Source organism: Catharus ustulatus, chromosome 3 (genome assembly GCF_009819885.2).
Source record: "Catharus ustulatus isolate bCatUst1 chromosome 3, bCatUst1.pri.v2, whole genome shotgun sequence".
Classification (NCBI taxonomy): domain Eukaryota; kingdom Metazoa; phylum Chordata; class Aves; order Passeriformes; family Turdidae; genus Catharus; species Catharus ustulatus.
The window spans coordinates 53,494,554-53,502,701 of NC_046223.1; the positions used below are offsets into that span (position 1 = coordinate 53,494,554).

At 34.5% G+C, this 8,148-nt stretch overlaps 1 long non-coding RNA gene across 1 annotated transcript; it reads left to right on the top strand.

Annotated features, from left to right (window-relative positions):
* The first annotated feature begins 2,993 nt into the window (after positions 1-2,993).
* Positions 2,994-7,812, top strand: LOC116994340. The gene is made up of 3 exons (XR_004417463.1): positions 2,994-3,086; positions 5,277-5,441; positions 7,251-7,812. It is a non-coding gene; the product is annotated as an uncharacterized LOC116994340 (long non-coding RNA).
* Positions 7,813-8,148: the final 336 nt, after the last annotated feature.

The window sequence follows — 8,148 nt, forward strand, 5'->3', positions numbered from 1 at the left end:
CATGACTACTGTTAATTTTAGAAATATATAGCATTGAGCTACACTATTTATTTACTCTACCTATCTACCTGACTGGAATCCAAAGATCCCATCCCATCCACTGTAGTTTATCTGGCTACTCTGACACAGCCAGAGTAAAACGTTTCAACATAATTCTTTATTTATTGCTTAATACAAACAATTTTATCAATAATATTTATTAATACAAATAATAATTATTATTACATTTTTTCACTGTGATAGCAATAATCTCAAAATCGGTATTCACCTCAGGCAATGGAACAGAATATAAAGCAATATTAGGGTAAAAATGCAAGAGTAAGGAAATTGGTTAACATCGTAAATGTTTACCTCAAGAGAAGTGCATAGACAGCTGGTCTTCACCAACACTGGACCTGGAAGCAGCAGGAGCATGTTAGTCTGATATGTGCCCTCATTAGACACACATGCCAAAAAACCAGGACTATGTCTTGTGGACAACGAATCCTGTCATGGCTCTCCCATGCCGTGTGCACTCTGCGTGATTTTGGCCCAAATCTGTGGAATGGAACAGTACAACTCTTCCCTTGCAGTTCAGCTTCAGGACAATGGTCCATTTCACAGTGCTGACATACCCCAAAAAATGATGTCTCCATGGTCATAAGCCTTGCTTGCTTCCTATCACAAGCTTCCAGAGGAAATCTGTCTGAAGTTCTCTCAGTAAAATGATGATCAGGACAGCTATCACTAAGGAAGTCAAAAAACAAGCACAAAATATGAAGAATACAGAACTATCCTCATAAGCACTGAAAGGGAAGGTGAATGACTGGAATCACCCAGTTTGGAATGGCAGATTGATAGGGGTTACCACACCTTTTGAACTGACAGGGTTCTTGTCTCTTTGATGTGTTTGAATTGAAATATCAGCAGGAAAATCCTGACCACAACTCTGCTGATAAAAGTATATCAACATTTTATATCTTATTCTCCTCTATTTTCTCTCTTCTTATATCTAACATATCCTTTTGATGCTTAAATGGAAATTGAACCATGCTCAAAGATGTGCAACAGATAAAAATCAGCATTTTCAGCAGTAACTACTTATTCTAATGTGAAGCCTCTCAATCTTTTCCTAACACTCTCAAATAACCCAGTTATCCCCACAACTCAACTTCTAGGTGTACTCAAAACCTAGCAGGTCTTTCTGCCTTTAAAACATTCCATCACTCCTGCATTCATCTACACACTCTAGCAATTTTTTGGTGTTTGCCTTATATTATGGGAAAAATTGCACTATAAATTTTTTTTAAATCCCCCAAAAAGGAATACAGTCTTACACACAAAGTTTTGGTTGATTGAGTAGATAATTGGTGGTTTAATTGGTTGGGGGCTTTTGTAATTACAGTAAAACTGCCTCTAGTTCAGAATGCTATTTGGTAACATCATTATATATTTATGCTTAGAGATGTCTCGTCCCTTTGGTCAGCCTTTCCCCTCAAACCCAGAGCTCAGTATAAATAGCAGAAATACTCTCCAGTTCCTATTTCCTATAAGTGTTGTCTATAAGTGGCTAGTTACTTGTTTTGAGATATTTTATGTGTTTGGAGACAAGATATCATTTGTTGTCTCACAGCTAACAGGCTCTTTTAGCAGGACAGCAATATCTAGAATGAAAATTTGACACAAATAGTCCTCAAGGCACTCACTAATCTTGTATAAGCAGATAAATCATGGCCACTATAACAATAAACACTGTGGTTGCATCCTGCTGTATCTGAAGTGCAATCTCCATCTGAAGTCTCTGAGCAGCAGGCTTCTCTGTAGCTTCTCTTTCTTTTGTGGAATCTGAGAGCCTGTGCTTTCCCTTCTTTGCTGGTGCACTAATCATGTCTTTATCTTCCTTTGCAGTCTAGGAACAGAATTACTTTGAGAACCCTACGTGGCTATTAGATCTTTTTTTTCTCCTGATTAAAGTACTTGAAGACCTTCACAAGCAGAAACACATGAATATCATACAGATAGAATACTCATATCCTTAGGATTACAAGCTACAAAGCATCTCTCCCTAGAATTTAGCCCAAAGTTTTTACTTGCTTGGACAATTAAGGACACTAAGAAACTCTCTACTGAAATGAAAGTCTTCAGAACATATTCATAAACCACACAGGAAGTTTCTGAGGCTTTTACTATGAACTAAGATGAACTACAGAATAATTGTATATAAGTTTCTGTTTTGTACATATATATATATTCCTGCTCTTTTGTTGGCAGAAGACATAGATACTTCAAGCAATACCAGTAATCACAGTAATTGAACAATTCAGTCGTCTGATAGACCAGACTGTAGGTAGCTTGAGGTGCTGCTAAGGTTTTAAAGTATGTGTCTGGTTTCAAGAAATTGTCTAAACACTTCAGTTTTGTGCATCTGCAGATAAATATCAATTTATTGTGGAAGATGGTGCTGATAAGAATTAGAAGTTCCAGAGAAGAGGCAAAAAGCACACAACATTTTTTCCCTAATTCTTGACCTGCATTTTAAAGGTTCAAAGAACTGGGAGTATATACTCAGTTGTTGAATTAAAATTATGTATTTATTGGTATAAAACATGGAAATTGTTAATTGGACTAATTTAAAGGCATACAAACAAATGAGGCTTCTTACCAAAGAGATCCTATTATTTATAGGAATGTGCAATGTTGCACACATTACTAAAAACTCAGCTCTGAAACTTCAGAAAAGGTAATTGTAGATTGGCACTGGTTTGGTTTCCTAATTAGCAGAAGAAGGTTAGAAACATGTATTTTTAAAACTGCAACAGAATGCAATATTTAGTTACTTATTACTTTAGGTTCTTCACACTAACAAAAAATGTTCTTCTTGCAAATTAGCCTATTCATTTTCCTTTTTAGGGTTGCTCATCTGGAATTGGTTTGTGAATTCTGTGGTACTTATTCAAATATGAAATTATAGATGCCTGCTGAAAATCCATATATAAGATGCATACGACAGAGTAAGGCACCAGCAGCTTTTATTTTCTCTTTGGGATACTCTTCTGACAGATATTCAAGCACTCTATAACTTCCCAAAAATGAGAGGACAAAACCAGGTATTTTCTTGATCCTGCATGTCTTCTTATAATTTTTATGGCATGTAAGAAGGGGTAGATTACACTGCAGCCTACTTTCCCCCTCCTTTGAAATCCCTTGGTTTCTATGGGAACAATGAGTTCTATTGTTGTCGTTGTAACTTGGGGGACGGTAATGCTACAGCATTTCATAAAAAGCAGTAGAACCAGGTGTCTAAGACTAGTTAGAAAAGTTGCTTTTATCCATGATGCTTCCATATGGAAATGTATTCTGTAGCAATATCAGAAGTCATCTACTGACTTGATATTTAGCACCAAGATAAACATTCTTTAAAATGCTTTTTTCTCTGCTTGGGATTACCTGAAATCTTCAAATACATATTTGCACTATATACACAGTATATACATTTGCTATATATGCCAGTATTTAATGACCTAAATATTCATATCCATGATTCATCAAATCTGTTGATCTATATTTGTCAGTTGCATTATTTCTGCAGTATATAGTTGATTTGCAGAAGTGTAATTGGCATTTCTCAAGGATTTTGTAAATTTTTGGCCTGGAGTTCCAGATATCTGCAAAAGCTGGAGGCTAATATTGAAAGTGGTATGGTGGTAAATCAGCATTCAATTGATAGCTATGATTGAATGCATGCAAAAAAAAATCAGTTTATTCATGATGCTGTAAGTTAGGATTATTTAAATTTATTAATGACTTCTTTATATTATTTCTCTCTGAAAAAAAAAATAAAAAAAACAAAGAAAGCTCGTTTTAATGGGGAATACCTGTCTTTTCCACTTGTCAAATATTTTATTCAGAAGTTCTGAAAATAATTTCTGAACTATTTTTTAAAAATCTCTTTTAGAAGTCTTAAAAAGGAAAAAAATTAAGAAGTCATAGGACCTTAAAATGTGAATCATGTAATATTTCCACTTTTTCAACAACTCTACAATCTTCTTTTAAAATATGAAAATATCCAATTCATTTCTATTTATTGGACAAATAGTGCAAAGATGCCATTATTGTCCAACTGAAAATTAGACTTGCTGCCACATTTCTATAAGGACTTTGGTGCAAAAATCCCTTTGAGAAGCTAACACATTTTAGTGTCTTTCTAGATAAAATTTTGGTTTTATCTTCTTTATATTTAAACTTTTTTTTTAATACAGTATGAATCATTAATTAAATTTTTTCTTTTTAAAAAAATGGCATCAGTGAGCAAATTGACTAAAAATGAAGTATAATTATAAGCAGAGAGCTATGATCAAGTGATACAAGACCCTATGCTTTAACTTTCATTTAGAGAAGTTAAGAAAAGGATATTGAATTAATGTCAGTACAGATGTAACCAATAGAATAATGGGAGAAGTTGTCAATAATTGTGCTCTAGGCCAATTTTTTACTCTGCTAAATCCACAAATTTTATTAATGTGTAAGAAAATATATTTGCAACAAAAGATGAAATATATGCTTCTTCAAAAAATGAACTTTATTCTGGGAAATGATATCTGAAAATATGATAGTATTGTAATGGAACCAAAAAGACAAGTATAACCCTGATGTATATAAGGATGACAGTAGTACAAAAGAGACTGTTTTCCTTCTGACCTTGATAATGGCACAAATACTCCTGGATTTCTGTGTTTCTGCCTCATAAGGGAAATATATTGAAATACTGGATAATATTTAGGAAACTACCATGAAATATATCTGCAGAAAAAGCCAGAAAATCTTTTGGCACAAAGAAATAGTATTTATTTTATCAAGGAAAACTCTTCCAAAGAATAATTTTGGCAAAATAAAAATTAATGAACCTAGTTTAGATATTCCTGTAAGGAAAAACAATGATTTAATAAGATCCTGGGTGCTGGAAACAGAAGTTAGGTGTGTTCACTACCAAGAAACAAGGAAAATATTTTCTGAAGTAAAAATAATTAACCACTAAAAACACTTGTCATGGCCTGAGACAGATTATTCCTATCACTGAAAATATTTATATTAAGACTGAGAGGAATATTAACCTTTTAAAAAAATATAGGCTGTAGTTCAATTTAAAAGAGAAATTAATTCAGGAAATATCTGTGTGAGGAAGAAATTAGAAAGTTGTAATATATAACTTCAATATATAACTTCTCTTTTCAGCTCTTAAATGAATCTTAATTGTCTTCAAAGTCATTGCTTTATGCTTTTTCCTCTTTTCTTTGCAGTATAATCAGTGGGTATGTGCAGAAGCATATGCACGTGCATATATCATGAGCACAGGTGCTGGAGCCAGCACTGTCCATCAACCTCTTACATACGGGAGTTTTCTCTTTGAAGAGCAACATTTTTAATCCTCAATTTAATGAAGGAAGTCCCTGAAGAATATGAAGGTGGGTCAGGAAGAAATGATACTTCAGAATATTCAACAGTTTAAAAAGGTTTCCTCTGAAAAGCCATTACTAGGAAATTGCAACATCAGGTGGACAGATACGGAGGAGTAAAGAAAGCTGTGTTAAATGCACACAGGCTTTCTTAATTAAGCTCTGATTTTATATCTGTACATACCTTCCAAGTACCTTTATCTTAACCAGATGTAAATCACAGTGCATTTATGATGGGCCACCTGGGCCCTACATCATTCGTGACTGGGTCCAGTCCCACAGGCACTGGTGGAAAGCTGGAGTTGTTTGCAGCCCACACGTGCCAAATGTGCTGAGTTCTTATGGCATCACATGGGCAATTTACTCCATAACATTCTGCATAGAAATGACATCCAGCCCTGCTTGTGGTTATCCACTGGGCCTATGTGCAAGTGCCTTGTCAGTTTGGGGAAAACAGCCTCTTCCTAGCAGCAGCTAGTTAATTTGAACTGGTTTTGTGATCTAGTTCTGTTCTCTTCTTTCCTCTAAATAAAAAGGCAACTTCTATGGAGAAATCCTTAAACATTTACGAATGTATTAAATTTTTCGGTGTTCTGTAGTCTGCCTTCAGAATATTTTATTGAGGTTACCACCACGTTCACTGTTTCATGGAATCCTCTGCAAATAATCTCTGGAGCTCCTGTTACTACCACATTTCTGTATTACCTCAAAAGATAATCTTGCTGTTTCAATATTAACCCTTCTCCTTCTGCCCTTTTCATCTTAGGGTTTTTAAATAGCAAAATCAAAACTTCATGGTGTGTAACTAGTCAGAAATAGGCTCCATTAGACGAAATTTAAAGTTCTCATTTTCCAAGCTAGTGCTTTTATCTCTCCAATAGCTGTTGTTAACCATCAGTCCAAACCATTCATATAAAACTGTGGTCAGAAATGATCTTAAAGCTCTTGACAGATGAGCTGAATTCAAGATATACTCTTCTGATTTCCTTCTGCAGGCAATTTATATGTCATGGTTATCAGAAAGGTTTTGTATTACAGAAACCTTGGCTATGATGGAGAACTTGAAATTTTAACATAGTCATTAAAAGTGGCATTTGTGAAGTGGTTACAAGATTTCTTTAAAGGAGCATAGCTAAAGAATATTGGTGTTTGAAGAGCAGTCTGAAAAGTTTGAACATCAAGACTGTCCTGGTACCCTTTCTGAGGATTTAATTATTTTAGAACAGAACTGTTCTACTAGATAGGTAATTGAACGAGCTAACATTTACCCACTCATAAGAAATATTCGTGCAAAACATTTCAATGTCTTTATAAAAATTAGGGCTAATAATATTGTGAGAGGAAAAGAAAGCATTTAACTTACTTTTTAATATAAAAAAAAATTAAATCCAGTGTGAACAATGACAACTGAGGAAAGTAAAATAAGACAACACATTGCTCTTGAATATTTTGTCAGGATCTTGTAGTGTTGGTGTCAAGAACACCAACAGTATCTGTCCCATGTTATGGATTTAATGTCAGATATCAAACATTTAACATAATCTGAGTGCAACTTATTCAGCTGGACTCCTTAGTTCCTAAAATCCCTTTTCAGCTCAGCCATAGCTTTCTATAATGTGAAAGGCAAGGATAAGCTTTTTAAATAAATATTTAAATGCAGTTATATTACTCCACTAATTTACTTTCTATGTGTGTGGTGTTACGAACTTTACTATTAGAATTCCATTTGATGCAAGCAAGAATGTACTGAAACAAGAGGAAAATATGCATCAGATCCAAATCACATATTAATAATGACAGTTTCTCTTTTCCTTACAGTGCAGACTATTCAAAGAATCAAGAATCCTGCATTAAGAATTTTCTTCAATAGCTGAGTGTTGCTGTGCTGGTGTGTCCTTTCCTTGGTTAAAACAAAGACAGAAGAGACTTCTGAAATGACCACTTGCTGATAGCATAAGCCCAGAACTCAACTCTCCTATCATGTCAGTGCTGTTCACACCAGGTTTTTTTTCTCAGACTTCTTCTGTTGAACCTAGTCCTATGAAAGCAATTCTTTAGGAAGATAACACATAAATGCAATTTTTTGCCTTGTAAGCTTCTTTCATTCAGTGCAGTTCATATACCTCAGGCTTTCCTCTTGCTAGTTTCAGAAACTGATGTGTAATTTTGCTTCTTTGATGTGTATTTTCAGCCAGTTTGAAGATTATATGTTCTGTTGTGCTGTGTCCATAAAATAAAGATGAACTGTGCTGAGCTCTACAAACTTTATCAGCCTCGTGGAAGCTAAAAGCAAAAAGTTGAATACAAGCATAGCTAGGTTTAGTAGTAAATGTTTGTCAGTTATGTTAAATTCATAATTTCAGCCTTTAACTGTTCTTCATTATTTAACGCTCCGGGAGTTTAAAATCACATGTTCTACGTTGATATGTATTTACCAAAGATCAAGATGACCCACTTGTCATCGCTCCAGTAACAGGATGTCTTCAAAATAGCCTTTGCTTTGTATTAATCTGCTATAATTAAGTTTACTTTCTGCTATAATCCATACATGTTCTATTGTTTCAAGAACTGGAAAGACAATCTCAGAGAATACAGCCTTAAGTCATCAACCGGAAAAGCTGCTTGAATCTTGCAACTTGCAATCTACAGGAAAAGGGGTTGTGTAGGACAGTTGTGCACAAAGACTAGGTCTTGGAACACCATTTGAAGACAGGTG